The 27,194-nt window shown below is 49.5% G+C and overlaps 1 protein-coding gene across 1 annotated transcript in view; it reads left to right on the top strand.

Annotated features, from left to right (window-relative positions):
• ERLEC1 (endoplasmic reticulum lectin 1) overlaps positions 1 to 27,194 on the top strand; it is a 1,019,547-nt gene that overhangs the window by 188,580 nt on the left and 803,773 nt on the right. The gene's annotated exons all lie outside the window — the stretch shown is intronic.

Raw genomic sequence — 27,194 nt, forward strand, 5'->3', positions numbered from 1 at the left:
CCGGAGGAATGGGCTTCCTTCGGGAAGAAAATGCTGGCGATTCTTGAGTCGCAGGGTACTATGCCGTCCGCGCCCCCGAGTGGGGTCGGTCGTGAGAGGTCGAGAGACGCCGCTCGCAAGAGTGGTCGGCACGAGTCACGGGAGAGGTCCCGTTCGGACAAGGAGACTTGTTCTCGACGTACCTGTTCCAGGTCCCGGTCCTCGACGCGTTCGAGACCGCGTGCACCTGTGAGGTCTTCGAGGAAGACATCGACGTCTGAGGTGTCGAAAGGCTTTCTCGAGGCTCCGGCTCCGAGGAAGTCGTCGAAGCCGTCGACGCTCAGGTCGTCGAGGGACACGCTCGGGGCTCCGGCTTCGAGGGCTGTGTCGACGCCGCCGTTGCTGGAGGCGCTGCATCTGACGTCGACGCCGATTTCCTCGACGCCGATCCTCTCGCCACCGATGCCGTTTCTCTCGACGCCGGCGCCGATTCGCTCAACGCCATCGACGCCTTTCGTGTCGAAGGTACCCCGTGGCACGGGAGAACCCCCTAGGAAGGCTCTGGTTAAGAGCAAGCACTCTCGGGTGCCTTCTTTTCGCCACCTGGACTATATTTCAGAGGCGGATGAGGATTCTGATGGCCTGGTTCCTAGTCAGGTTCCAGATGAAATTGTCTCGGGCCATAGTCAGTTTGACGATTTGAGACAGTCGCTGCATGATCTCAGTGGACTGGACACCTCTCCGGAGGTGGAGTTTTGTAGGCCTGAGCCTGGCTCTCATGCCGATTCCTCGTACCGGCGCCTTATGGCTATGGTTTCTGAGTACTTGGGATGGTCTGCTCCCCCAGGGGAGTTTGTGCAGGATGATCTGACGGACATCATTGATTTTGGTCCCCCAACTGATCCAGTACTGCGTTCCATATGGCTTTACAGAGAAGGGTGGCGGCGGCTTGGACTGCTCCGGAGAGTCTCCCGGCGGTGGGCAGATCCTTGTCGCGAAAATACCGTCCAGCCAGTAGCGACCCCTGCTACTTGACCAGGCACCCCACTCCGGAGAGTTTGGTGGTGCAGGCGGCCATGGCCCCGGCAAAGCAGGCGTCGTACCCTACCATCCCTCCTGATAGGGACGACAAACGTTTTGATGGCTGGGCGAAGAAAGTGTTTTCTTCTGGTGGTATGGCGCTTCAGGCGGCCAACTCCATTTGTGCCTTGTCTCGTTTCACGTACACTCTGTGGAACTGTGTTGCGTTAGCGGCTGAACATATTCCCGAAGGGGACGAACGGGATGGTTTCCTTGCTATGGTCCAGGATGGTAAGGATGCCATGTGTGAGTCCGTTCAGTCGGGTTTGGACTTAGCTGAATGCGTCAGTAGGTCAATGGCGGTGAGCACCGTGATACGCAGGTTTGCGTGGTTGCGGAAGTCGGGGTTTGCTCCTGATGTGCAGTCTCGGCTCCTCAACATGCCTTTTGACGGTGAACACCTTTTTGGCAGCAAGGCTGACGAGAGCCTTGAGAGGTTGCAGACCTCGGAAGCTGCAGCGAAGTCGTTGGGCGCTGCAGTTTGCCAACCTCCGCCTTTTCGTCCTAGGGGACAGCAGTGGAGGGGTGGTTCCTTTCGCTATTACTCGTCCTTCAGTAAAGCGAGAGGAGCTGGCAGTCAAAGAGGCCAACGCAGGGGTACCAGAGGTGGACGACAGGGTACCCGTGGTGCCAAGGCCGCTCGGGCAGTTGCCTCTTTGCCCTCAGGTAACGCCGCGGCCGCTCCCACTCAGTCATGAGGCCATGTCCTATGGTTCGCCGGTTGGGGGAAGGCTGGCGCAGCATCTTGTAGAGTGGCAGGCCATTACTTCAGATGTGTGGGTTCTGGAGATCATAACCCACGGCTACTGTCTTCCCCTTCGGCACAGGCCTCGCGACAATCCACCAGGGAACCTCTCTTTGCAGAGTCCGGATCCGCTCCTTGCGCAGGAAATTCAAGCCCTGCTGGAGAAAGGCGCCATAGAACTGGTGCCTGTAGCGGAGAGGAACATGGGATGGTATTCCCCTTATTTTTTGATTTCGAAGAAAGACTGGGCATTGAGACCCATCATGGACTTGCGCGGTTTGAACAAACTCCTCAGGAAGGACAAGTTCAAGATGGTTACTCTCTCTCAAGTCCTCCAGGCCCTTCAGCTTCAGGACTGGTTGGTGTCACTCGACCTCAAGGATGCTTACTTCCATGTGCCGATCCATCCCAAGCACAAGAAGTACCTGAGGTTCGCGGTTGGCGACTCGCACTTTCAGTTTCGGGTCCTGCCGTTCGGATTGACCTCCGCCCCGAGGGTTTTCACCAAGCTCATGGTGGTGGTGGCAGCGCATCTCAGGCAAGGGGGGGATTCACGTCTACCCCTACCTGGACGATTGGTTAATCAGGGGGAGCTCTCCCGAGCAAGTCCTGGATCATCTGTCCGTCACCTGCCACTCCCTTCACAGGCTGGGCTTCTCCCTCAATTTAAAGAAGTCCCATTTGACGCCAACACAGCGGCTCCAGTACATCGGAGCAGTGCTCGACACTTCCCTGGGGCAGTGTTTTCCTCCCCGGGTGAGGGCTCTTCACATTCAGCAGATGGTGCACAAGTTTCAGCATGCCCAGACGCTCCCAGCGTTCGAGTTCTTGAGGCTGCTCGGCCTCATGCATCCTGCATTCTTCTGGTGCCAGAGGCTCGCCTGCGGATGAGATCTTTGCAGTGGGCGCTCAAGACGCAATGGTCGCAGTCCTCCGGCAGGATGTCGGACCCGGTTCAGGTGCCGCCCTCGGTCGCCCGGGACCTTCTGTGGTGGGCCATCGAAGGCAACTTGATGAAGGGGGCTCCTTTTTGGCTTCCCTGGCAGGAGGTGACGATCGTGACGGATGCATCCCTCACGGGTTGGGGAGCTCATGCCAACGGGCTGACAGTCAGCGGTCGTTGGTCTCCGTCGGAGTCCAGACTCCATATCAATCTGTTGGAGCTGAGGGCTTTTCTGCCGACTGTGCGAGGAAGAGTGTCCTGATCCTGACGGACAACACAGTGGCCATGCACTACCTCAACAAAAAGGGGGGGGCAGGGTTACTTCCTCTGTGCAGGGAGGCGATGCAGCTCGAGTTCTGGGCCATCCAGCAGGAAGTTTTGATCTCGGCAGTTCATCTGGCCGGAGACGAAAACGTGACGGCGGACGCTCTGAGCAGGCAGAGCACGATCTCTCACGAGTGGGAGTTGGCTCAGGAGATTCTCCTGGAGATCTTCGCCCTTTGGGGGACCCCTCAAGTGGATCTCTTCGCCTCCAGTGTCAACCGGAAGTGCGAAAGGTTTTGCTCGCGGGAATTTCCTCCAAAAGGAGCCTTGGGAGAAGCGTTCGTCGTGGAGTGGTCGTTCCCGCTGCTGTACGCGTTTCCTCCAGTCCCCATCATCCCGCAAGTGCTGCGGAGGATACGGAAGTTCGGTTCCCGGATGATCCTCATTGCTCCGGCGTGGGCTAGGAGGACGTGGTACCCGGACCTTCTCGACTTGTCCATCTGCCCTCCGCGTCGTCTTCCCTACCGAGACGATCTGCTCTCACGGGAGGGGGGTCAGGTTCTCCATCCAGAGGTCAGATCCCTCAACCTTCACGCTTGGCTTCTGAAAGGTTGAGGTATAGGGATTGGGACCTCCCTGAAGACGTGATGGAGGTGTTGCTTTCGGCCCGAAGGCCAGCAACAAAGTCTCTGTACCGTTGCCATTGGCGTAAGTTCTGCGACTGGTGCCGAGTTCAGAATGTGGATCCTTTTGCATGTGACATCCCCATGGTTCTGTCCTTTTTACTTTCTTTGGCCCACAGGGGCTTGAAAGTGGGTACCATTAAAGGTTACCTGGCGGCGCTGTCTGAAGAGTGTTCTTACTTTAAAATCCCTTTAATTTCACAGTTTCTGAAAGGGCTCACTAATGTGTTCCCTCCGTCACCTTTCCTGGTGCCCGGTTGGGATTTAAACCTTGTTCTTAAGTTTCTTATGGGTGCTCCGTTTGAGCCTTTACATTCTTGCCCTTTGAGGCTGTTAACTCTGAAAACTGTGTTTTTAGTTGCGGTTACTTCCGCTCGCAGAGTGAGTGAGTTACAGGCACTTTCAGTTAAGCCACCCTTCACTGTATTTCACAAGGACAGGGTTGTCCTTAGAGTTCGTCCTTCTTTTCTTCCGAAGGTAGTGACGGAATTTCATTTGGCCCAGAAGGTTGTTCTTCCGGCATTCTATCCTCCTCCGCATCCTGGTAAGGAAGAGGAGAGGCTCCATAGGCTTGATCCTAGGAGAGCTTTAAGCTTTTATGTTTCACGCATGTCCCGGGTCAGAGTGGACGATCAACTCTTTATTGGTTACGCTGGAAAGCGTTTAGGGCAAGCTGTGACGAAACAGACTTTGTCTCGCTGGATTATTTTGGCCATCTCGGAGTGCTACCGCTTGGCGGGTAAGGACCCACCGGCTGGCTTGCGGGCCCATTCTACCAGGGGTATGGCTGCATCTACTGCCCTGCAGAGGGGTGTTCCTATTCGCAACATCTGTGATGCAGCCACCTGGGCTTCAGTACATACATTTGTACGTCACTATTCCCTTGATTCCATCCGAGCACAGGATCTGGCCTTTGGCAAGGCGGTCCTTTGCTCTGCTATTTGATTGACTATTCTAAATTTTGATTCTAAATTCTTTCCCTCCTCTTTGCTCTGGTACTGCTTTGGGAGTCTGTCATAGATATGGAATACGTCGGAGGACCCAATCCCCTCGAAGAACAAGTTACTTTCTTACCTGGTAACGTTCTTTCGATGGGATGGTCCGACGACATATTCCATATCGCTCCCGCCCTGCCTTCCCCGCTGCAGAATTTCTTTTGCGATTGCAGCTTACGTTCCGCAAGGCTTTGTGTCTGACTGGCAGTTGACTAATGTCACACGTTCTGGGGGAAAAAACTACAACTGAGGCTACGGGCGTCGTGCGTCCTACTTATCACATCGGATGACGTCGGACGTCGGAGGAGGTCCTCGACGACGGCGCATCGACGTCATCGACGCAGGACGCAGACGCTGAAAAAAGTTTCCGAAGCAGCACAGCTGTGGTGATTCTATGTCATAGATATGGAATACGTTGTCGGACCATCTCATCGAAAGAACGTTACCAGGTAAGAAAGTAACTTGTTCTTTTATTGGCAGTGAACTTTCCTTTGACTATGTCATCGGGGTAGGGCACCTCGGATTTGGGAGGTGGTACTAGTGGTGTGAAACCCCTTATTGAGCCGTCTTGATTGTCTACGCTGGCACACTTTCTCAACTGAAGCTCCCGAAACTGTCACAGCCGGGAAAAAGTACTGCATTTTTTTGCCTCGGTCACGTCTTTAACATCGAAGGAAGTTAGAAATATTAAGCAGCTAGCAGAACCCACCTCTGGGGGCCATCGGAGTCCTTTTGTCCCTGATGACATTTTGTTAACTGTCCCTGATGCTGCATTGATTGATTGCCCAGACGTTTGATCTACTAATTTATCAGGAGAACGAAATAGTAACTCTTGTTTGTTAGGCACTTCACCTGATTTGTCCACAATGGTCTTGCAGGAGCCAGATTCCTCAATCTCATTTTACACATCAACTTTTGCACCAGTACCACCAAGGTGTTAGTGGTACTAAGGCATAGGGAGCATAAATTGGGGGAGGGCCAGGATGACATTTTAACTGAAGTTAACCAGGTTTATGCATCTTAATCTCCCTGTATGAAGAGATTAAGGCAGAGCCTAAAATACATTCCTCTTTGTTGGAATCTTTCATTTAAATTTGAGAACATCAAAGTACATAGCAATGTAAAGATTTTTTGTTCAATTGGAGGCCGCGGGCAGCTTGGATAAGGGAAGCTGTCTTGGTGGACACGGCTGAAGGTTTTTGCGTATCACCTGATGCATAACGGGGGCTGATCAGTGGTAATCAGAGGGTATTAATTCAAAACATCCCTGATAAGACTCCTGCTAGGGGCATTCCCATAATGTTGCATTGTATTGTATTGAAGTAGTCCTTTATATAGCGCTGTTTCCCATTTGTGTGGCCCCAAAGTGCTTTGTGCTAGGAACGCCCTGGGGGACTGAAGTCCAGGTATGGGAAAGTTCTAAGAGGAGGATAAAGATGTGTGTGTGCCTTTGGCCAAGATTAGGATTTAGGAGGGCTGGCTAGGCTCCAGTAAGCAACCCAAGAGGTCTTGCACGTGGGCAGGTGCTGAGTTAGGTCACGACAGACTGCTGGTGCAGAAGACTCGATTACGTACCCAGCTAGACCAAAATTTGTTGTAGGTTGTCGCTATATTATAATGGCAGAGGTGTTGAGGCAAGTCTGGTGTCTTGGTGTGAAGTACTCCCTCAGTGTCTAGAGTCATACTCAAAGAATTCTTGTGGTACAACCAGAACTAGAACTTCCTATGGGGGCAGAAATCATTAACACAAGTCTTTCGGCCCCCACAGGTAGTGTCAATTTTTGAAGAATCTATCCTGTCTAATTGTTTGGGCGGTGAAGCTGTTATAATAGTCAACAACTCCAAAGAAGACTATTGTGAAGAATCAAAAGGAAAAAGCTAGGTAAACGGGTTAAATAAAATAGCCATCCGAGAATTATAACAAGCAAGCCCCTACAAAGTGTCTTTGTTCTTTATTGAAGCAACAATGTGTAAGAGCGGTTCTGGAGGGAGTTCCTGTTAGGGCTTTGATAGTTGTGGAAGATGACATTCGAGTCGATGAGCCCTCCGTTAAGGGGCTACATTGTGACATTGTTAATGAGTCTCTATTGACTGGACTGGATTAGTTGCATGTATCTCATGTTGTTTAGAGAGATGTACCGGCGCAAGTGGTGAGTTTTCATCCCTGTGCTTTGAAATCGAATGAGAAATCGGAAAAAGTGCATAGGAGCACAGACATGGCACAAAAGGCAATGGCAACCCCCTTGTCTATTTGGACCCAGAGTTGTAATTTCCATGCAGGCCCCCTTATGTTCGGCGATGTGGCATCTCATCTTCCAATGGTTGACATAAATACACATTCGGAAAGTGGTGTTAATAATAGTGCCAGACAAACTAATAATAGTGCCTGGCAAATGGGAGAGGGATGTCCTGTGAAGCCGAATAATCAAGTATATAGTTTATTAAAAGGCACAAAAGGCATGGAACATCATAATGGTGCTTCTGACATTTCTATTCCCGGTTGGCCTGGGTGCAGACTTGAACATGGGCAATCTGGGTGGTCGCTTGACTTGTAAAGAGTATAAAGGTGACCATGTTCTTAAAGTGTTATTAGAGAGTGTTCTGCCATATAACAAACATCTTGTGTTAAACCATTCTAATATCCTGCGCCTTTTGGGTGAGATTCCCAATTTGGATGCAATTGCCACGAGAGCTATTGAACAGGTTTATTTTATTGATTTATATAGGGCGGTCTGAGTAGGAATATTTTTCAAATCGAAAATCATATTCCAATCTATCATGAAAGAACTACATTTATTGCGAACTCTCTGCTTTGACTTATCACTTTATTCTGAGAGTGGCCAATATCATACGTTAATGATTGATGGACGGATATGTCTGCCGATGCCGAATGAGATTGTGATCTCATTGGATCAGGGTAGGGGCCATGCCCGGGAGATTTAAGTAGGAGCATTGTGTGCCACGAACCACGGCAAGCCCCTTACTCTAGCATAGAGCCCCTAGGTTGGTCTTTAGCATTTTGTTTGTGGAATTCACATGGCTACAAACATTTAATAACTAATCCTGAAGTGGGTTAGATTTTAAAAACCCATAATATTATATCATTGCAGGAAACCTGGCTTCTGAATGCGCCCTTGTTGGATGGATTTGTGTTTAACTTTTAATCAGCTAAAAGGGGTGTTCAGGGTCGTCCATTTGGCGGGCCTGCTAACCTTGGTGAGGTTTTGTAAGGAATAGACAATTATTGAATGTATAAATGTTTGTTCTAGTGTACTGGCTACTCATATGAGGATTGCTGTTCAGCATGTCCTGGGCCGCTTGATCTTCAATATATATTGGCACGTACGTAAGTAATCTGGGTTCTTTCTTAGATAAAATTCTGTCATGTGCCAATAATTGTGGAATGATAAATATTTGGGAGGACAAACTGTTTTCTCTGGTGGTCTAAATGCTGCATGTATACATATGGAATCTGAGTTGGCTAAGATTCAGCAAGGATGCCCGGAAAACAATATCATGGTTGTTTGTGGTTGAAGAGTCTAGGTGGCCTAGGTCTTTCTCTATTGATTGGTAGCCTTGCAGGGGACATACTGAGTAATAACACATGGTCCAATGGATCCTCTTTCTCTACAGTATATTATATCTTTGTTGGTAAATGTCTCTCTGAGAAATGTAAATCTCTCAAAGTTACACCAACAGAATTTAGTGATAATTGCACTTTATCTGCAATGTTTGAGGTAGGAACTATGAACACTTGTGTGAACGTAAATGTGGGAATAGGGTCCTGGAATCAAGGTACTGTGCAAAGGGTAAATGAAATTCTCGCCACTTATCTTAGCCAAATGTCACTTGACTGACAATAGGATACATTGACTGTTGAGAATTATGATGGGTTTGTCAAAGATGTAATAACTACAGTTTGGTTGCTGTTAAATCTCGAAATGGTGGTAGAGTAAAAAAGCATCCACATGGCTTCTATGCTCAAGGGTCCTCTAGGAAAAAAAGATATGAGAGCTTGAATTTAAAAAAAGTCAAGTTGGCTTATAAGAATTGGCTGCAGGGTAATCGGGCTAAAGGAGCCAACTGGATACAGAATGCATGTTGTTGGTCTTGCGTAGTAAAAACTTGCAGGCATTTTGGAGGCTGATTAAGGTTCTTGATACTGCGAAGCCAGCCCAACAGCTGAATTCAGCATCGGAGTAGGATTGGGTATCCCATTTTAAGGATTTATATGTAGCACCTGAAGTATTGGGAGGGAATAATTGTACTGTAGCAGTGTAGCAAGACAAAGGTTGGAAATTGGTTGTGGATTGCGACTTCATAGGGCAAATAAAGTACATCAGTGCTTCAGGAGCATCAGGTCCTAACCAACGATCACATTTCCTATTTAAAGGGAATCCAGTCGCAATGACCATCTTATTTGAGTACATGGCTGATTCTTACCTAATTCCGAAGTCATGGGGCCTCATTACAAGTCAGCCGGTCCGGAAACAACGGTGGCGGTAAATCCGCCGTCACCGTTGTTTCCGGACCGGCTGATTCCGAGTCCTGCAGGCGGGAGGTGTCACTCCCGCCGGGTCTGACCTGGTGGGAGTAACAGTACCCGCCTGCAGGCGGACATGGAAACACCGGTTCCGTCTATGGTCCCCATCCCCATGGAGTCCTCTGGGACTCCATGGGAATTGGGTTTAACAGCATTCCACCTCCAGAATTACCGGGTCACCGGGGTTGTAATGCCTCAGTGATTCCAGCAATCGCAGAGGCGGAATGGAATTACCGGTCCAGCGGCAGGTTTTTCCGGCACGCTACCGCCAGACTCGTAATGAGGCATCATGGTCTACTGCATATATTGTGCCAATATACAAGAAAGGCACTCAATTGAACCCAAAAGCGATCGACCTGTTGCCATACTTGATGCCGACAGCTTGTGACCTTGCTTTTGGAGCATCTTGAAATATGGCAAAAAGAATTGGGTAGGTTAAAGCAATGGTAGATCGGCTTCAGAACATTTGTTTTTAAAAATGTTTGTTTTCAAATGCAAACATTACACTCAACAGTATGCAATACATACCCCCGTCCTCCCCCTGTCCCCTTCCTCCCCTGGGGCATTATCGTCTTTCTGTAGGGGAACCATTTATCCACTGAAAATGTCAGTTATTTTGATATTATGGGGACAGCACTGTTCCATAAAGTCTGACTGTAGGTATTCTTGTACCATTCCCCATTCCTTTGCGAATGAATCACCTTGTGCCTTGGATTGTGTGGGTCACTTTTTCCATTGCCATTAGAGCCCAAACCTTCTGGAGCCATGTGTATATCAGTGGGGTGTCTCTTTTTCCAGTTTTGGGCAATTGCTGTCCATGCCGCTATGAGCAAGCCTACGAAGCTTCTCTTTTGTGGCTTTTTGTATTTCTTGGCTGTTTTGTCTTTCATTCCACATAGCCATACCCTTTCCCCCAGTTGTCCCACTTCCGGAAACATTTTCCCCATCTCCACCTCTACCTCATCCCAGAAGGATTTGATCCCCTTGCATTCCCACCATATATGTCTCCATGTTCCCACCTCGTCACACCCTCCAGCATAGATTTGATGTTTGGGGGACCATTGTGTGCAGCCTTTCTGGGGTACAGTGCCATTGGGTGACTATTTTGACCCACATTTCCCGTGTTTGTGCTGAGCGGGTCATTTTAGGAATTTGTGTTCACAAGTCCGACCACTGTTTTGTTGGTTCCTCCCCCAGGGTGTTCCCCCATTTGATCATATATGTCCATTTTACTTCTTCATCATGGGAGTTTATGAAGGAATATAGTATCGAGACCCATTTCTTCGCCCCTGAGTTAGAGGTGACATACGTCTCGAACGATGTGAGGTTTCCTATAGCTGCCCTAGCTATTTCCGGCAACATCAGCCAATGTCTGAGTTGATCATATTTATATTTGTCTCCCGCTGTGAGGCATAGAAGGGACTTGCAAGCCTCAAATGGTATAATTTCTTTGTCCATGAACATTTTCCCTATTTTCGTGTACCCTGCCACTTCACATTTCTCAAACGCCCCTCGCTCCATTCCTGGTGGGAATTGGGGGTTCCGGCAGATGTGTGTAAAAGGGCTTACCGCCGTGGAAATTATACCCTTGCGTGTTTGGTTGTCCGAGGCCTCTAGTGTGGTCTTCATAATTTCGCTTATGCGAAGGTTGGGATGTCTGTGTTTTGTTTTCCAAAGCAGTTCCACCAGAGGGGTTCTAGCAACTGCCCTGTCTTGTTTCGCCCATATTGGCTCCGGGTCTTGCCCCATCCATTCCCGAATCACCCTTAGTTGCGCCGCCTGATAGTATTTTTGAAAGTGGGGAAGGGCCATCCCCCCTCCCGGGTTGGTGCTGTGAGGATCGCCCTGTCTACCCTCCAGGGTTTTCTTTTCCATATGAAGGATGTGACCGCCTTGGATAGTGCTTTGAAAAAGGATCTGGGGACCCCAACAGGGAGCGCCTGAAAGTAGTACAGTAACTTCGGGAGGATGGTCATCTTGACCGATTGTATTCTGCCCCACCAAGATATCAACAATGGGTTCCATCTCTCTAAGTCTCTACTTATGTGTTTTAGGAGCTGGGGGTAATTCTTAGCAAACAGCTGCCCTACCCTGTGTGTCAACGTTATTCCCAGGTACTTGATCCCATTTTCTGCGATGTTAAGGTCAAGTGTTGTTGCTTCCCTTACTATTACTCCTCGATCTCCAGCCAGTATCAGAATTTCAGATTTTCTCCTATTAATTTGAATTCCGGAGATAGCCCCGTACATTTCTAGTTCCCCAAAAATTGCCGCCAGTGTCCTCCCCGGGTCTTCAAGGGCTATTAACATGTCGTCCGCGTAGGCAATTACCTTGTGCTGCATTCCCACCATTTCGATCCCCTTAATGTGAGTGGACTCCCTTATTTTCATTAGGAGAGGTTCTAAGAAAATAGCATATAAAAGCGGAGAGAGCGGGCATCCTTGCTTAGTACCCCTTGAGATAACTACCCTTCCTGTGACCTCTCCATTGATGGCGATTCTGCTTGTCGGAGTATTATATTTGTCTCTGATTATTGCTATATATTGCTCCCGAAATCCCATGCGTTTTAAGATCTTAAATAGCATTGACCACTCCAATCGGTCAAATGCTTTCTCGGCGTCTACCGATAGTATTGCCAGGGTGTGCGTGATACCAGTTTTTTCCACTAGATGTGTGAGCCGTCTAATATTGTCGTGTGTTTGTCTACCCGGAATAAAGCCCGATTGGTTGAGGTTTATCAGTTTGGGGAGAAGCGGAGATAGTCTTGCTCCCTGGACTTTTGTGTAAATCTTTGAGTCTAAGTTTATCGGGGATATTGGCCGGTAAAACACGGGAGATGTCGGGTCTTCCCCTGTTTTATGGAAGACTAGCACCTTCGCTTTGTTCATTGTTGGGGTCACGTTCCCGCTCCCATTAAAGGAGTTTAGGAGCCTAGTTAGAAAAGGGATTAGTTTGTCCGCATATTTTTTATAGAAAGGGGCCGTGAAGCCGTCGGGCCAGGTGCTTTATTTAGCGGGAGGTCTGCTATTGCCTTTTTCACTTCCTCTTCCCTTATCGGGCTCTCTAGAGCTAATCTGTCCTCTTCCGATATTTGTGGGATGGGTAGGGTCTGTAGGTAATTGTCTTGTGCGTCCCCATCCGGGAAGCCCGTGGAATATAGCTTCTGGTAGAATTCCCTGAATGCCTCTCCCATGTCATGTGTGCGCGTCAGTTGCTCCGCCTGCGTGTTTCGAATGTTTTTTATCGTCCTCTCCTTTTGTTTTGCACAGAGTTGTCTGGCTAATAATCTGTCTGCTTTATTGGCCTTGATATAGTATCTTTGTTTGAGGTATAACCTTGTTCTCTCTGCGCCTTTAGTGCGCAGCATTTCTAATTGACCCTGTGTATGTCTTAACGATTTCTTTAATGTCTGTGTGGGCTGTATCAGGATTTTCTCTTGGATGTCTGCTATTGTGGCTTCCAGCTCCCTTTCCCATTTGTACCTCTGTTTGTCCTTCGAGACCTTCAAAGCGATCATCTTCCCGCGGATTGCCGCTTTAAACACCTCCCATACCGTCCCCAGAGAGATATCCCCTGTGTCATTTTGCTTCTTCTACCATTTCCCTAATTGACTCTCCTGTTACTGGATCTTGGAGTATGTCCTAGGGTAACCTCCACCTCCAGAGACCATTTGTCTTCCCAGGTAGGTTCACCTCCAACCACAAGGGAGCATGATCCGACAATGATATTGACCAGTTGTCCACCCCCTTAATCTTTCACAGTAGTCCCACTGATGCCCAAAAGTAATCTATTCTCGACATGGAATTATGAACATGCGAGAAGTATATGTATGCCCTCTGTTCCCCCCTGAGTTCCATCCACACATCACATAGGGCCATTTGTTCCATCTGCTGCCTGTGGCGTTTCGATAGTGCCCCTTGGCCACGCGGACCCCCCAAGCTTCTATCTAGTTGAGGGTGCCATGCCATATTGAGATCACCTCCCAGGATTACCTCTCCCCTTGCAAAGTCTTTGAGTTTCCCTAGCGTATCCCTTAGAAAGCCATCTTGTCCTGCATTAGGAGCATATATTGATGCCAGGGTAATACTCTATCCCTCTATCACCGCATTTGCCAATGCGTATATCCCATCTTTATCTGTGTGTTTGTCTACTAGTCTGGCACCCCCCCCCCTCTTTTATCGCTATCAGCACTCCTGCTCTTTTGTCAGTTGTATACGCCTGCGCCAATATCTTGTATCCCCTTATGCGTGTTTTCTGCTTGTCCCGGGCTCAGATATGCATTTCTTGAAGTAGTAATACGTCTGCTTTTTCCCTCTTAAGCAACTTCTCAAGTATTGCCCTTTTCGTTGGGTAGTTAAGGCCCCTGAGAATATATGTCAGAATGAAAATTTTCCCCATGATATCAGGTCTAGGTCCAGTGCCCTAGGTTCCACCTACTTGCTGCGTTTGCCTTCTTCCACACCCCCCTCCTCCCCTGAACCCCCTCCCAACTAATAACCGTGAACTAAACAACTTTCCCCCCCGAGTAGGGCACCGGTTCCTAAGGATGCTAGGGCATTGCGCCTATCGCCCCTTGCCCTCCTTAAACTCGGGTGGGGTGGGGGTGTACATAGCAGGGAATCCTAAACCCTGCATTTCGCTCTGTCTTTACCGGGTTCCAAGGCCAGGGTTTCTCCCCGGGCCGCCTTCTCAGATGACTCTTGATGCTTCTGAGTTCCCACCACACAGACCCCCGGCTGGTTGTCTTGGCTGGGTACCCACGGTATGGCTCTAACGTTGGCCTTGTCCACATACTTCAGTTTATGGTGGCATCCTGCGGCCCTCCTTCCCTGTGTTTTTCTTCCTTTGTTTGACCGTCTCCCATCCTCTCGGCCTTCTCTGTTGCTCTCCCCTTGTTTTTGGATCCCCTTCCTCCTCTTCTTCTGCCTGGCGCGCCATCATGCTGATGCCTTCCTCCCACGTGGTCGCTCTTCTCTGTTTTCCCTCCCATGTGAACAACCGCCCAAAGGGGAAAGTCAACTTGTAGCGGATTTGTCTCGCCACTAATGCTTTAACAAGGGGGGCCATCGCTCTTCACTTTTGCAGCGTTACCAGTGCTGAATCTTGATATAATTGTATGTCTTGTCGGTCCATCTCTCTCGCCCTCCTTAAAATGTGTTCTTTTTGTGGGTATGATGAGAGGGCTACCAGAACGTCCCACGGTCTCTCCCCTGGCGCTCCAGATCTCCTCGGGCCCACCCTGTGCACTCTCTCGACCCCAATTTCTTCAGTCTCTTGTGCCACCAGGATATCTCTAAACACCTCTTTCACCGCCATCTTGAGATCCTTGTCTTGAATTGATTCAGCCATATTCTTTATGCGTATGTTGGACCTTCGGGATCGGTTCTCGAGATCCTCGCATTGGATCTCTAGGTTGTGGGTTAGTCTCGCCAGGCGTTTCCTGTGCTTCGCTGACTTTGTGTTTCTTCTTCGATACCTTGGAACGATCTTTCAAGTATATCCGTTCTCTCTAACTTGGCCACATCGACTTTCAGGTCCTGGACAACCGCTTCATGTCATTCCTCATCGTTGTGACTTGTTCCTGTACTGTTGACATGAACTTCTCTTGTAGTTCCATGAACCACGTTTGCATGTCATCTCTTGAGGGTAATTGTTGGTGAGGCATAGGGGCGTTGCCTCCGCCTTGAGGGTCCTCCTGTCCCCTTCCTCTATTTTGTATTGCGGAGTCCGCAGACCACATCTGGAGGATGTTGGCATCCTGCTTTGTGTTCTGAGGGGTCTGTTGTGCTGAGCTCCCTTTCCCCTTGGCCTTTGACATGGTACCTTTGGTCTTCCTGGGGTGTGTCCTGCCGTATATATGCTCTCTGCCGCTGTCCTCTTTGACGTGCTGAGGGGACGAGGAGAACTGCCGAGATTTGATCCGTATATTGATTGTTCGGGCAGGTATGTGTCCTCCGCTGTGACCCAACTCGTTCTGTCTTTAGATAGTGGGTCTGCTCTGTGTCCCCTTTCTTAATTCCCCCTTCCTTCACTCCCTGAGGAGGCCTCCCCTCTTGCCCCCCTTCACGCCTTCCCCCATACCTGTGTGTTTGGCTCTGCTGGAGGGGGGTGCTGTCCACCTATCCTTTTCGGCAGATCCTGCTGGGGGTGGGGGATATGTGCCTCGCCAGGGGTGTCCCCTTGTCCGCTGTGTTGTGGGGACTGAGGGAGCTCGCCTTCTGTGCCCCCGTCCGTTCCAAAGGAGGAGAGCATATATCCCTCTGCTCTGCTGCTTCTCGCCTTTGCTACCACTGTCTGGTGGTTCCGCATTGACTGGGGGGGTGGGAACACCAACCCCTCCACCTCCGTTCTTACGGCTGCGGTTGCTATTTCCTTTGGTCCGGGTCCCTTTGCTGCCCCACCCGGGGCTGCCTGCTTATTGGGGCCTCTGCTGCCGGTGCTTCCCTCCTTACTTTGTATTCTTCCTCCGATTGTGCGTGGGAGAGGCGGGGAAGCCCCTCGCTGGGTGGTGGCGCTTCGCCTCCCTCACTGGCCTCCTCCACCGGTGCTACTCCCGGTGGGGGAGGGGCGGCCTCGAGCTCCCAACAAGTCCACGGAGCCGGGATCAGTCTGCCTCTTTCTCCGGGGGAGGGGGGGGGGGTTTAGTGTGTCCTGCCTTCCGCCCTTCGCCTTCCTTGCGGGGAGATGCTCACCTGTATCCCCTGTCTCCGCCGGCCGGTGGTCGTCTGTTTCCCGATGGGGGAGGGGCTGTCCCTCCGTGCCCCGTCTTGGACAGAAAACTCTCTGTCTGGAATCTGATGCCTTTGCTACTCCAAAAATGTATAGTTTGAGACCAATCTGGATGGTATATGCCGATGATTTTCTGATATTTGACTGTACACAGATTGGCTTGCAGTATTTAATTAATGCTTTCACAAACTTTGCATCGTCCCACTCACTTAAGGTAAATTCTGCTAAAACGAAAGTAATCCACTGAAAAAAAAGAAAAAAAAACAAGTACGTTTAAATGGCGGATTCAGTCAGATATGTTAGAGAAGGTAGACCATTTTGTCTACCTTGGGTTTCCAATAACTGCTAAACCGCAGAAATTACAAATTAAGGTTTGGTTAAAAACTCGTGCAATAGCCCTTTGAAACTAGCTGAGCAGTTGCTGCAAGATGTGGCACATTCTCCACAGTTCCTAACCTGAAGTTTTATTAGAGGTTCAAGCATTATGGGTTTTAGATTTTTTGCCTTTATGAAGGGCTGATCTGGAGGAGAGCCCTCAGGGTTCGGAGTTATATACCATTGGTAGCCATATACTGTGACGAATCCTGCGTAGTCATCACTGATTTGGCAGCCGCTACCTGATCCTTAACCTGGGGGTGGTATTATGAGGGAGGATCGTGCGGGGGGGGGCGACTTTCGTGCAGATGTGAGGACTCCACCAGAAAAGACAGTATTCTTCCCTCCCTTCTGAAATTATAGACCCTGATATAATGATGGCACACTGCCAATCTGAAATCATTACCTATAAAATACATTGGACATATTTTGTTTCTGATGGTTGTTACTTAAACAAATATGTAAAGCAATGTAACTTTAAAAGATTTAAAACTCCTTTCGACTCTAGCTCCCATAAAGCCTCAAGTACTGGGAAGAGGAGGAAGGAGTCCATGTGGAATGAAGATGACCTCAAGTTAAACTTGCAGACTAGTTATCATACTGATAATCAGCTGCATGGGACCTTTAAACCTGAGGAACATCTGCAAGTAAGGAGAGGAGACGAGAGTTGCAGAGCAGGCAAAGCGGGAAGCGGACCCAACAGCAGAAGCAGACACACAGAGAGGAGCTGTGCTGGGAGAGCCAGACACTTACAGGCAACTGCCTGCAAGCATACTTTACTGGAGGAACAGGAGTCTGGTGAAAGTGCAACGGTTACCTGGGAAGGACTGCTGGAGATGCGGTCCATCAGCAAGTGAGAGAAGCCGACGCAGGAACTGAACAGCGGACTACAAGGAAGGGAAAGCCTTCCAAAATACAGAACTTCACCATAGCTACACGTTATACTCTTGAGTCGGCCCAGAGAAGTTAGGGGTCCCGGGACATGGCGGCTAACTCATGAACAATTGAATAACTATTTTGAATACTGCCCAAATAGATTGGAAATGCAAAAGTTATACAAATCTCCTTATATGAAATGTCAATTTGGCGAAAATTGGAACAAGCGTTGTCAAAAGCCAAGAAATACTAATAAAGAGATTGACAGGCAAAAATTGAACAAAACTCCATATTTGTGATGTCAATATGTGGAAATTGGAACAAGTAGAACCTAAAGTCAGTGAGGTATAAACAGCGAAGCAATGAAACTGTGTTGTAGTTGGAAAGAAAGCGAACATTGTAGGAAGACCTGATGAAGGAAACACATCAGGCAGTGAACACTTTTTAGAGAAAAATACCTGCAGGAGAGTACACTGCGGGATCTGCAAGATCCAGAACGGGGCGATTCCTGGCAAGGGAGTATACCAGGTAATCCATAAAGCATGAAGCCATCCTTGGAACAGTTGTGTGAAAGAGACACTTTGTCATTTGACATCTGTGAAGCAGTTGTTTGGAAATATACATTTTTCCATCCTTTAAAGTAGAAGAGACTTCTTTTTGCTACTCTCCAAACAGTGTTATTTGAAAGGCATTTCTACTAATTAAGGTCATTGTTTGGATAAGACACGTTTTGCCATCCTTGAAGTGTTTTGAGAAAGAGATATTTCAACTACTGTTGAAGAAATCAACTTTAAAAGGGACACTTTTCCCTAATTGAAATAATCCAGGGGTTCTATTGAACTACACGGACCGGGATGCAAAATTGCAGGATGCATGACGAGCAAGAACATATAAAGTGGGCATCATGCGTATCCTGGCAATAAGGATGCAATAAGGAAGCGACTCTGTGACTTGGAGCTCAAATACAGGCTGTTCTTGGTGGATGGCCGCTCGCTTTTTTTCCAACGCCTGATGGAAGTATGGAACTAGCTGGACTCGAATTATGGGGATAGGCCTGCTTGTGGGCAGGGGAGGTTGGGGGCTCAAGAACAGGGAGGGTGTCTATGTCCAACTCTTCAAGGAGCCAGATGGGCTATCTCTCCTCAGGGAAAGTCTTTATTGGCACAGATGGAACTTTGGAGTTGAGGGATGGTATGGATTGTCGTGGGCCTCGGCCGGGCCTGGAGCTAGAGTAGGTAAGCACAGGCAAGGTGGGCCCGGAACTGTCGGAGAACAATGGTTGAAGCCGCCTCGGAGGTGGGGGCGAGGGTGACTTTTCCTTAGGGAGGTTGGATTGAGAACGGCTGCCTAGCAAAATGTTTTCTTTGGCGTGGCCTGAACCTGGGGTTGGGGTGTTGTGACTGTACGGGGCGTACCGCCTATGATATGAGTATGATATGATATGGCAGTTGTAACGCGCCTATACACAAATGTGAGTAGGGAATGAGAGGGTTGTTGTGAGCTGTGGAGACGTGTTACTTGAAGTGGCCCACCTGAGCTGGATGGGGTGGGGCCTTCCAACAGTGCTCTACCCTCATCCCGTTCGCTGGCCTGTCGGTCGAATATGGGAATGGGGGGCAGGGCCGCAAGTTGACGACAGTTGGGATATATTTGTTGCAGAGGAGGTTATGGGGGGTTTGCGCCTAGTGTTAGCGGTTGTGGGTGTGGGTGGTGAAGAGGTAGGGGGGGTTTGTGGGTTTGTGTTTTCGGTTAATGTTGGACACTTTTCTAAATAGGGGGCGGTTTGGCATGTATGGATTGCGGGGAGTTGAGTGATGGAGGCTGGTTACTATGGCCGGGCTGAGGGTGGTTAGCTGTAATGTATGGGGTTGATTAATGCAAACAAAGGGGGGTCTGGGAATCTCTCTACCAGCACGAACACAGCCCAATGACCTGTTCTTGGGTGAATAACCCCTGGGAGAGACTCTACCAAGTCTTTAGCTCACTGTCCTTTTCACAGAGAAGAAATTTCCCCGCATATCAGCCTTTGACCTGCCCCGGGGCAGTCCAGCGTCGAAATGCTAGCCAGTTCTCCTCTGAACAAGAGTACCATCTGTAACCCCATACATGTGTTTCAGCCTTGTTGGGCATCATCAGTGAGGTGAAACTGTTGCCTCTCTAAGAACAGTGACCAAGGGGTCCACGTTCTGGATTGCCCTGTTAACTTAGGGTGAAACCCAAAGTTAATGTATGCAAACAAAGGGGTGTCTGGGAATCTCTCTACCAGCACAAACACAGCCCAGTGACCTGTTCTTGGGTGAATAACCCCTGGGAGAGACTCTACCAAGTCTTTAGCTCACTGTCCTTTTCACAGAGAAGAAATGTCCCCGCATATCAGCCTTTGTCCTGCCCAGGAGCAGTCCAGCGCCGAAATGCTAGGCAATTCTCCTCTGAACAAGAGTACCATCAGTAACCCCATACACGTGTTTCAGCCTTGTTGGGCATCATCAGTGAGGTTGAAACTGTTGCCTCTCTAAGAACTGGGATTGATTAATGTTGAGAGGGGGAAAATGCAGTCATACCTCTTTCGGCATGGCATAGACGTGGCAATACTGCAGTAAACACATTTGGATGCCCTTGAACTGCAGGGATTGCAGAGGAGGTGGAAAGGGGTGGTGGTCGGCACTACCTTTTCCACTTATGCTAGAAGAGTGCTAGTGTGGATTAGGGTAGGTGGAGTTCTTCACCGACATGCAGGATATACTGGTACGCTATTGGGATGCCTGGTCCCTGTGGCTTGGGGACTTCAACTGTGTGCTGGATGGCGGGTTGGACGTGATTTATGCAGTGGCTTGGCAAGTGGGGCCCTTAATCTTAAAGATGCCTGGAGGGTGGAATTTTTGGATAGGTCCTTATCGGACCACTCGCCCATAGTGGTGGCGTTGGGGCGGAGGGAAGTTTGTCCGCTTATACCCACATGGAGGTTGGACACAATGATGCTTGAGGATATAGGGTTTAGGGGATCGCTGCTGGATAGCATCCATCAGTTTTTTTGAGAACTGGGGTTCGACAGCGAGGTCTACAGTGTGGGAAACACTGAAAGTCTTCTTGAGGGGGTGTGCATGTCTGCCAGGCTGGGGTCTTTTTAGAGTCCTTGCCAGGAAGTGAAGGATCTTGAGCTTAAGGTGGCCCAGCTGGATTAGGATCTGGCCAGGGGACTGATACAGGCAGAGGTCTTGCATGAAGCAAGGGGAGAGCTGAGGGCAGAAAGAGACTGGCTGGCCACCCTTAGTTATGATGAATATGTGGCCAGGCAGCACGCTAGGGAAGATCAGGCAGTTAGGCTGTTGGCCTGGCTAGTCAAGAGGGAAGAGGAGGATGAGGTGATGTGAGGGCATCCGTTGGCCTGTTGGGGGGGTTGATGTTGAAATCTGTGCTGCATTTCCGAATTTCTCTGCCATGCTGTATCGGGTGAAGGGCGGTTTTGATGGGTAGCTGGCAAGACGATGGGAACATGATGCCGACCTGCCTTCATTGGATGAACATATGACGGAACAATTGGAGGGGCGGGTCATTGTTCTGTAGGAGGTGCTTAGGGCCATTAACTCTCTTGCTATGGGTATGACGCAATACCGATGGAGTTTTACAAGGAGTATAGTGTTATCCTTGCCCCGAAGTTGCTTGAGTTCCTGATAGATGCTCGAGGGGGCGGCGGTCTTCCGAAATCCATGCTGGAGTCTATGATATTGCAATGGTTGGTTCTGGAAAAAATGGGTCTGGGTTCCGGTTTTCTTGAATGGGTTAAGATGTACGTCGGCTTTTCGTCAAGGGTCCAGATTAACAGGGTCATCGCTGCCTGGAGGCTAGGCAGGGACCCCCGTCAGGGCTGCCTGCTGTCCCGGCTAATATTTGCATTGGTGATTGAGCCCCTGGCAAGAATGTATAGGCTAAGGCATGAGCCGATGGGTCTGCAGCTTCGGCGGGGAAGGGACAGTCACTGCATAGCTATGTTCGCTGATTGCGTCCTGATATATGTTTGGAAACCCATGACAACTTGGGCAGGCTGTGGCAACGGTGGATGAGTTTGGCCAGCTCTCAGTGCTGGTGGTCAATAAATCTAAACCAGTGGTGTACGTGCTTCCGACTGACAACGGCGGGGACTTGGACCATTTTCGGGATGGAAGTGTTGACTGTAGGATTTAAGTAGTTCGGCATATGGATACGTGCTGATTGGGGATTGTGATGGGTCAGAAATGTGAAGTTTTCCCAACAAATGCCATTTTATTTTATAGGTTGGATGAACGCCTCACTATCCCTAACCTGACAACGATTTCCCTGCCTAAAGTAACCTATAGGAAACACTTTAACAAAAGGATATCTGACCCTCGCACCTATACAGCAAATAAACAAGGAAAAATAAGGAGTTCAAAATATGAACACTCTCTTTTCATAACCTAGCCGGTTGCCCACTTTTCAACATGCTTGAGCTTCAAAGTTCAAGAAGCAACACAAGTAAATCCTGATTTGCAACAAAAGTTCCAACACAGCTCAATGTTGATTCAACTTGTTAACAAAGTTCCAACACAGAAGCTCTGTTTTTTTCTTCTGTAAATAAGTTCTTAGGTCCCCAATAGCAACAATGAGTGTCTCCGTTGGGAAGATTTGCCACTTTAACAACTTAAGAAATATATTATCTCTATGCCAGCCTTGCTTAACTCTTTCTTCGACTTCACAAACAACATAAAGTTTCAAGGCCACTGTGCAGCACTCCCACACTTGGCCTGCTTCCTTGCCAGGCTTGAAAGTTGACCATCTGGGTATACTCCACTGCCCGAACAGCTTTTCCCTGCTACAAGTGCTTTTGTGGTCAATGTCAACTGATGAGGGTTTGTAACAGCTTCATAGTATTCAACAAATTGCAGCTTCAAAACTTTTAGCAACTTTTCAGGGAAACCAAGATTCACATTGATGCTCTTCAATACCTTTCTACAAAGGATGTGCCCTTCCTTCTGCAAACAGAAGGGCAGCCCCTTGGCCTCTCTTGCTATCCCACTTTGTAAGCAGCCAAAGAATGATAGGGATAGTCTCTTCCTGTTTCTCCCATGGGTTTGGTAATGTGAATGAATGGGTATCCCAATTTGTACCAGATGGTATATACAATATGGGCAACACGTTTTTAGCATAACTTGAGAATCACGTCCACTCGCAAAGGAATACTGCTGCTGCTGTTGTTTTACAATAGTTTGGTATGTATCAGTAACGTCTGACTCATTTCCAGTCAAAGACGAATGCTGCTCTTTCTACCAATACTGCTTCTACGCGAGTGCAATTCACTCGCCAGGTGGCTGCTTTCGCTATGCAAGTGCATACAGAGGTCATTAACAAGTGGTAGACTCACCAGAACAGACACGCGCCTCCGTTTCCCTCGCTGATTACAGTACTTCAGCTGCTGTGGATCCACTCGAACCGGCAAACCACTTTAGTAAGTCTGCCTTCATTCGTGGCACTTCCAGTAAGAGCGTCTCCTGCTCTTGAGGCTCTGTGGTGCACGCCAGCCACCTGCAACAGCCTCCTGCATGCTTCTGCAGATCTGGTCACAAGGGGGAAAGCTTTCTTCTGACACCCTTTATGCTGCGTAACCTCTGTATTTTAGATTTCTGGAGGGAACAGAACCACTCAGGACCGGCAGTTGATCTGCCCAGCAGTGGTCCCGGCATCTTCTCGCTCCTCCAGCTTCTGCCCTGGCTACCAGCACGGACCACGCTGCTTCTGCGACTGACTTCTTCTGCTCTCCACCAACAACGCCAACTCTAGGTCCTGCACCTGAGGGGGCTTTTTAAGCCTCTCAGTCTCCCTAAGGTGTCAGTCATTTGCTCTAATTAACTGACCACTCCTACAACATTGTGCCTCTTCGTCCCTCTTCTTCGCTTCAGTACTTGGGGGAACAATGGGACTTGAAGTCCTAGACGATAAAATCAGAGTTCCTCAGTCCGTTCCTTACAACATTCTCAAAAGGGACATCAGGAGAGTTATTCATTGGCTTTGACTGCATAGGGGAAGGCAATTATTTTACGCTGTTCTTGCCAAATTCCCTTTCTCTGCCCCTTTTGCTGTTAAGGAGATTTTCAATTTTAGAAGTCTTCTGGACTTTGGAAGGGTTTTGATTTCTCCTCCGTTCCACAAGTGTATGATTGAGTTCACCCTATTTATAGGCATAGCTTGTGGAACAGCAAGATGGTTATTAAAACAAGGCATTATATATTTGGGTATTGCAGAGCCATCCTCCTCAGAGGAAGACACCTACTGTGTCTCATCCCACTGATTCCACGTAACCCCCTGGGCCTTTTCTCCTCACAGGTGAACCTCCAGCAGAACATCACCCCCAAGGCCTGGATCAGAAGGCATCTGCCTTTCCCTGGTCACCTAGGAGGAGACTCTAGGCAGGGGGAATTAGTGAGAGTCCCTAGGATTCATCACAGGATGGATCTACACCCAGAATGTTGAGAGGTTGATCACAGCATTTGAGTGGCTCAAATGTTTCTGGATCCATATTCCCATCTCTCTGCTGGGATGCATGGCTTTTTGTGAAAATTATCATGTTTCAGAGATTGTTGTATATGTTCCAGCTAATGCCAATGGTGTTGGGTGATTACTTTTTTTCGCTCCCTGCCCAATACCCTCAGGCTGCTTAGGAAGGGGGAGAAACCGAGGAGAGCCCTGGCCACGCTCCACTTGCCGGCAGGTAAAGTGGGTATTGGGGCACCACATTTTCAGGGCATACTACTGGGTGTCTGTCCTGCAGCACATGGTTGATTGGTTTGCCCAACCTCATGAGGACTGTAACACAGGCTGGATAGAGGGAGATGGCGCTGCACAGTCTGTTGGAATCGGGGGACGGGATCGGGAGCTGCAGAATGTCATCTCCCCTGTGCATATGATCATTAGGGTATTGTGGAGTGCCACCGCTTGCGAGGGACAACGTTTTTCCTTTTTGTCGGTTCTACCCGTGGGTGCTAGCAGGGTGTGGCGGGTGGCGGCCGTGAGAGGCCTGGGGTGGCTAGGGAGGGAGGGAGGGAGGGAGGGTGGGAGGAGTGGCACGCTAGACACTTTATATGTAGAGGACAAGGCAATCATGTATGCCGAATGTAGGGATGTTCATCACCTGGCCTGCCTGAAATTCCTAGAATTCGCCTCTGATGGCGGGAGTGAGATGCCTCCAAGGGTGAGTGGGTGATAGGTTAGGTCCCCGGGAAAAACCCTGTACTGATGGGATGAATGCGACTCTTATGCAATTGGTAGGGTGTAAGGGGGGACGTGTCTATTGTATGCGGCTAATCAAAGGAATGTGACACAACAGCGGTAGGGCTCCGCATGAAATGGGAAACCGACATGGTGGAACAACTCGCGGATGGTGAATGGGCAAGGGTTCTTGAGCATACGCAACAGGTATCTCGGAACACTAAATTCCAATAGATATGATATAAAATAGTCTGGAGGGCATATACCCCGCTGGCGAAGGTAGCCAAGATGGTGAAGGGGGTGGACCCAGTTTGCTGGAGAAGGAAGTTGGGACCTACTTGCATATGTGGTGGGAATGCAAGCGGATTGTGGGTTTCAAAGTGACATTTGCTCTGAGCTGGCCGCACTAATTGGGATATGCGTGCAAACTCTTCATTCTCCTGCGCCTCTGCAAGGCAGCAGATTTCGGATGGACACTGCGCCCTTCTCCCATCCATCGGATGATGTCCGGTGCACCTTCAGCACATCTTGGGGATGAAGGTAAGCCCCCCTCTGGGCCCTTGCAGGCCAGCAGACGTCTGCGCTTCCATGTCTCTGAATTGCCTCTCTGCCATGATGATTGTGGAAATGTACATCTATGCTCTGGACTCTGGAATTTTAATGCACGTGTGTGTGCATTTTCGCCTGCTATTACTTTTTACCATAAGCTCGAACTGCGAGCCGCTATTCCAAGATGGCGGTCTGCACACTGTGTGCTGGACTGCTTGGTGCTGTGCCCCCATTGGCTTAGACTCCACTCTTATGTACCAATGGGAAGCGGCAGGCTTGGCCGGCCCTCCTCCGAAGGCCCGATCGCAAGGCCCCAGACTGCTCCCTGTCTACTACAGGTACACTCTGTTCGCCCCACGGATGCCTCTGGTCGCCTGTGGTGCTGTGACCCCCCAACCCCTTAGCGGCCTGAGTGTGTGCACCCCCAACCCCTCGGTCGCCTGTGATGCTGTGTACCCCAACCCCCCCCCCCCCCCTCCCGGTTGCCTGTGATGCTGTGTGTGTGTACCCCCCTGGTGACCTGTGATGCTGTGTGTACCGCCCCCCACCCCCCTCGGTCACCTGTGATGCTGTGTATACACCCCCGGTCGCCCGTGATGCTGTGTACCCCCAAACTCCTCGCCCCCTCGGTCGTCTGTGATGCTGTGTGTACCCCCACAGCCACCAACCCCTGGTCGCCTGCTATGCTGTGTGCACCACTCGTCCCCCCGATCAACTGTGAGGCTGTGTATGTGTACCCTCCGCCCATAACAACCGCCACCCCCCCAAACCATGGTCGCCTGTGATGCTGTGTGTATCCCCACCCCCCAGTCGCCTGTGATACTGTGTGTACCCCCACACCCCCCCAGTCAGCTGTGATGCTGTGTGTACCTCCACCTTGCATATTGTCTGACTTGCGCATCTGTGTGCTGCTGCTGCCCTGCAACATGGTGTAAGCACCATGTATTTGCCCTTTGATTGATTGACTTTCATGTTTGTGTGCTGCCGCCACCCTGCAATTTGTGATGGGCACCATGTACTTGCCCACTGCTGGACTTTCGCATTTGTGTTTTGCTGCCGCCCTGCAACATGGGGTAGGCACCATGTATTTTCCCACTGATTTGTCTCTGCATCTGTTTGTTGCTGCCGCCTTGCAACATGGGCTCAGGCCCAATGGATGTGATCACCATGCACTTCTTTCTTGCACTTGGAGTATGATGTATTAACTATTGCACGTTCCAAGATGCAATTCACTTCTTACGCTTCCTTTTCTGTAACCTGAAGCACTTACTGTAACTGTATTCTTAGGTTAAAGCACCTAGATAACCCTGGGTTTTGTCCGCTATATAAGTATCAAATAAAATAAAAATAAATAAACCATGATCAAACACTGTTTGCTGGGATTAACACCTGCAGGGAAGGGCAAACGTCGGAAGGGGCTGTCAGAGCTATGACGCTGGGCCTGTTGTTGCCTAGGAGGATGATCACTATGGCCTGGAAGGCATAGAATGGCCCCAAGATGGGGGGATTGGCGTAGGAGCTGGCATATATGGGTGAGAGCCGAGATGGATGTGAGTGCTCAACTGCGACTGGGGGAGGACACGGAGGCCCGCTACACGGTGTGGCATGAGATATGGGATAAATTGGACCTGAACTTGCACCCCCCCATCCCCTTTCGAAGGGACTGGCGGTTGTTGTAGTCGAATGTGGGCACATGGTGAAGTGGGGAGGGGGCAGCTGTGGAGAGGGGGGAGCGGGCGAGAGTGGTTGTTTACTTTCCAGAGCAATATTTTGGTCAGTCTCCTAAACCAAAACAATTGCTTACCTGCAGCAGAGCCGTGGAGTGGCTCTTTAAGAGAGCCTGTTGCATTAAGGACTTGGACCCTCACACAAACTGTACGTTTGATTGTAGAAGGCTGTCATTAACTATTTGTGGCCGACACACAAAAAACTGGCGAGGCTTGCATACCCTTTTATGTACTATTCTGTTTGTAACACATCTCCCCGTCCCCCTGGTGGGGAAGGCAGGGAAAGATTGGCCCGTGGAATCTGAAGTGGAAAACGAAAAGAGGAAGGAGGTCTAGGATATAAGGGACAACGGAAAACAGAAAGGTGTGGGTTATCCCAGTGAGGTCAGAGGAGAAGCAAGGGGCAGACCAAGGAACAGTGAACAGGAGCATGGAGGCTGTTTATAGTGAATGTGAGGTACTGGCTGGTGAAAGAAAGTGGTACTGTT

Source organism: Ambystoma mexicanum, chromosome 4q (genome assembly GCF_040938575.1).
Source record: "Ambystoma mexicanum isolate Mex_15411 chromosome 4q, UKY_AmexF1_1, whole genome shotgun sequence".
Lineage (NCBI taxonomy): Eukaryota > Metazoa > Chordata > Amphibia > Caudata > Ambystomatidae > Ambystoma > Ambystoma mexicanum.